Here is a 4,951-nt window from a genome sequence, read left to right as displayed (position 1 = left end):
AGATAGCGAAACTAGTTTCTGGAACTGAATCGTTCCTGTTGTAATCCCTCTGAAAAGGAAGACTATTTTGTGGCAGTTTTTTTTTGTGTTATGATTAAGATCCTGTATTAAAAAAGCATAGCGTTGTTCTCTGTGAAATTTCTTTTGTGTTTGAAATCAACAAAAATTTCCAACAAAAGTAATTGGCCGAAGAGTGCACAGTATAATAATAATAAGAAAAGCAATAGTAATCCAACCACAATGTTATAACAAAATACTATTAGATGGCTCGACATCCAGTATTAGTTTTGGTCCCTAAAACAAATCCCTTTAGGACAAGACAAACCTGGGAGGGTCCATCATATATGTTCTTGAGTAAGCATTGAAACAAATTACGAAGGACAGTAAAAAATAACTATTGACAAGTAGAATAACCCTCAGAAGAACTAATACCCGACATGCATACTTGCTAATAATGTACAACTCCATTTATACATTATGATCCATGTTATATTGTCGAGATAAGCACCCATACAACAGTACCATTTTCCCAAGAAAACTAGATTGATAGAATTACAGTACACTATAACTTTAACTAGCATGCCAAAATTTGTATAACTCAGCAGATTTGAAGAAAACCAAATTTGTCTAAAAATGGAGGTCGCTGAGTAAAACAAAAACCTTAGGTGCAGGGCTAATATGCATAATAATTTAGTTCATTGAATAAGGACTGAAATTTACGATTGCTTCCCTAAGAGGTTGTGATAGAAGCAGGCTGCAACCAGGACTGAGAAATTTTCGAACAATACCATGCAAATAACCCTCATGGGGAATCATAAGTACCATATTTTGTAAAACTAAATATATACATATCATTTTACATTGTGATAACAGTTCAAAAAAAATGCATAGGTCTTGTGCCCAGAAAGTATACATCTTTATAGATATCTGAATCAGGATTATGGATAAGATTTAATAGTGGTAAGATTCCAGTGTGGAACAAAAAAACATTGTTATTCATAATTTCACTGGCCACTAGGCATGGAAATAGAAATCCTAGCTGAGATGCAATGGGAACTGAAACCATTAGAGGTTTTGGTCAATAAATAGTAACATGCAATATACATTCAAAGGTTATGAAAGAACTTGGGTATGAAGGATAGCTTTGAGTGGACAGATCATACCTAAAAAGTGAGTAGTGATTGAGTTGAAAACCAAACTTAGAAAATACATAACATAATACATTATGCAATGAAATTAGTATTACCTATAGAACCGAAAGAAAGGCTTTTTGTGGCTATTTGTGCAACTACAATTACAATATTTCAGAAAACAGAGTTGGGGTCCCTTGCTGAAAGAAAAAAAATCTGCCGATAATTGACTGACAACCTAAAACCCACCTTTTGAGGAGATATGCCTCTTTTTTCCACTAAAGCCATTTTTGCAACCCTATAGAAAATGTGGAAGAGTAGATTCAACGAAGAATTCGCATATCATAGGGATGGACGAGAAGCTCAAATTAGGGAGAAAAGAACTATACCTGAGATCCAACAAAGGCATAATCATAGAACCCGTTCCCAACCGGTGATTGTACAAATAAACATGAAGACAAGGAGAGCGGCGAGGGTAGTTACCATCATAACTTCCCGAACCAGATCAACTGACCAAAATGAAAACCTAATTTATGATACCGTAGATGATTACACATCATTGCAGTACCTTCTAATTTAATGACAAGTCCAGGAATTTTGAACAATTCCATCGAACGGACGTTGATCATAAGGTAAGGATTAGTGAATATCAATTATTAATCTAACATGTGTTTTGAAGAATAACAAGGCATGGGTGATTTACATAAATATAAATTCAAAAACCTTAAGTTATCCTAGGAAAAATCCTCAACTAAGATGAACCCATTATTATCACTGTCTTAGGTGAATAAACCATGGAATGCAATTAAAATGTTATAACTTGGATGATTAAACCATGCACTTAAATAACAAGGGAAGAAAAAGAAAAAAAATTGTGGTAGCATATTAGATTCCATAGTTTGATAGCAATATTGTTGTGAGAAACTCACTTGAGGGAAATTTCTTTTTATTTTTGGGTGATATATCTTTATGGTTAAAAGGGGGTGTTACATATCCGTTTTCATTCTAATTGATCTACCATTCATGGAACCATGAATAAAGAATTTGATGGAGTATTTAAAATTAAAGAAAAAAACGCTTTAATAAATATAAATTTTTCAAACTAAACAACTCATATTTACCATTTTAATAATTTTGAGAAAACAATAGACCACCGAGTGAAGGAAACCCTCATAGTCATGGTAGTATGAGGAAAACACTAGGTAGAATTTGGTGTGGAAAAGTGAGTTGTCATGGATGTAGGACATATTTGATGTGTGTTAGAGGGGAGTCAGGTGTCCTGTGCAGAGGAAACTATTGCAACAGATTGAAGTGACCCTATTATTGTATTGACTCTTAACATGCTTCCTGCAAGTTTCATTCACCATAGGACCATATCTATTATTACATGTAATATAATATTATACAATGCATGAATATTAAGTTTCAAAATTATGGATATTAATATTATATTATATAATAGAGAGAGAGAGAGAGGGTTGGAGGGGGAGAGAGAGGTAGGGAAGAAGAAATATATAGAGAGAGACAGAGGGAGTGACAAGGAAGAGGTAGAGAGAGAGGAGAGTGAGAGGGAGAGAAGGGGAAGAGAGAAAGAGGGAGAGGGAGAGGGAGAGAGAGAGAGAGAGATAGATATATATGGAGAGAGTGTGTGTATGTTTGGAGGGTGAGATAGAGAGACAAAGAAGGAGAGACGAAGGGAAATACAGATATAGATGGAGGGGGGAGAGAGAGAAGAAGAGACAGGCAAAGAGAGGGAGGGAGGGTCAAAGACATAGATATATATGGAGAGAGAGTATGTGTGCATTTGGGGGGGTGATATAAAGAGTCAAATAAGAACAGATGGAGGTAGATATAGATATAGGCGGGGAGGATAGGGAAGAAGAGACAGAACGGGAGAGAGAGGGAGAGAAGGTGAATAGAGAGAAGGAGAGAGAGAGGGAGAGAAATTGAAGAGAGAGAGAGACTAGGGGAAGAGAGAGATAGACAGATGGGAAGGAAGAGGGATTGAGAGATATATAGATAGATATGGAGAGAGAATATGTATGTGTAGGGGTGAGATAGAGAGACAAACAAGGAGATGTGAAAGGAGATACAAAAATATAGATGGAGGGGGGATAGAGGGAAGAAGAGAGAGATAAAGAGAGGGAGGGAGGGAGAGATAGAGAAATATGGGAGAGAGAGCATTTTTGTTTGAGGGGTGAGATAGAGAGTCAAAGAATAATAGATGGAGAGATATATTGATATAGATGGTAGGAGAAGAGAGAGCAAAGAAGAGAGAAACAAAGGGAGGGAGGTATACAAACTCTTTCATGTTACGTATATTTTACTTTTTCACTAAAATAGATGCATTGATTTCAGTGGATATGTTGGTTCCTAACCATATTTGATTGATTGCACATGATGAATTTATTTCAATGTAGTTGTGGATTTCTAATCCTATTTGAATGCTTGCACTAGATGAATTTATTTCAGTGTGGATGTTGATTTCTAATCCTATTTGATTTCTTACGCTATATGAATTGATTTCTAATCCTATTCGGCTACTTGCATTAGAGGGAAAGAGACAGAATTTGGTTTATGAATATTTTGGTTTTTCATTGAAATAGATGCATTGATTTCAGTGTAGATGTTAATTCCTAATCTTGTTTGATTGATTGCAGAGGATGCATTGATTTTAGTATAGTTGTTGATTCTTAATCTTATTTGATTGTTTGCACTAGATGCATTGATTTCATTGTAGTTATTGATTTCTAATCCTGTTTTATTTCTTGCACTAGATGCATTGATTTTAGTGTAGATGTTGATTTATAATCATATTTGATTGCTTTCACTACATGCACTGGTTTCAGTGTAGATGTTGGTTTATAATTCTATTTGATTATTTTCACTAGATGCATTGATTTCAATGTAGTTCTTGAGTTCTAATCCTATTTGACTCCTTGCACTAGATGCATTGATTTCGGTCTAGATGTTGAGTTCTAAACCTATTTGATTTCTTGCACTAGATGCATTGATTTCAATGTAGATGTTGATTTACGATTTGATGTAACTAGATGTATGGTGTACATTAATTTAAAAGTAATTAGATTAATAGTGCGTATTGATTTCAGTGTAAGCACACAAAAATTATTGACAATGTGCATTGATTTCTGTGTTACAGTAATTAAAAAAAAAGACTCAAATTTTCATCTTAAATCAAATGTTCACTTACTTGAAATGTTTGCTACTTGAGATTGTAAACTATTTCTAATTGAATACATTCTTATTTTCCCATTTTCCATCATTCAACATTGTTAGTCACTTTGCATTCAAATGAAGTAATAGAAAACAAATACAGTTGAAAATTACTTTGGGTTTAACACTCCATAAGTCACAATGATTGACTTTGGAGAAATCTAATATTAATATTGAGGATAAAGAGAGAGAATGTATGATGTTTACTACAATATCTCAAGTTAAATATTTGAATGGTATACAATTTTAACTGCCCTTTTCATATGATCGATATGAAAAGATGGAAAAACTAACAAGTGTGTCAATAAGAACAGTAGAAGAAATTATTTTTAGATTGATCACAATGAATGCCATTTGTAATTGACTACATTCTAATTATTCACATTCTCTATCATTCAACACTGCTACATTGTCACTTTGCATTCAAAAAAATTATTTCATAATTTTTCATCATTCAAGTTATTAACGATGTCTATCATCTCAACAAATTGAGGTAACTAAGAAAATTTAAAATTAAAATAAAATTACCAGATTAATTTTAGAAATATTTAGCATATTTAAAATGATATAAATAATTAGATGTTCAG

Source organism: Pinus tabuliformis, chromosome 9, assembly GCF_031772625.1.
Source record: "Pinus tabuliformis cultivar Carrire ecotype Pingquan chromosome 9, CPIR1, whole genome shotgun sequence".
In the NCBI taxonomy this organism is placed as follows: Eukaryota; Viridiplantae; Streptophyta; class Pinopsida; order Pinales; family Pinaceae; genus Pinus; species Pinus tabuliformis.
Note: the sequence above shows the minus strand (reverse complement) of the source record.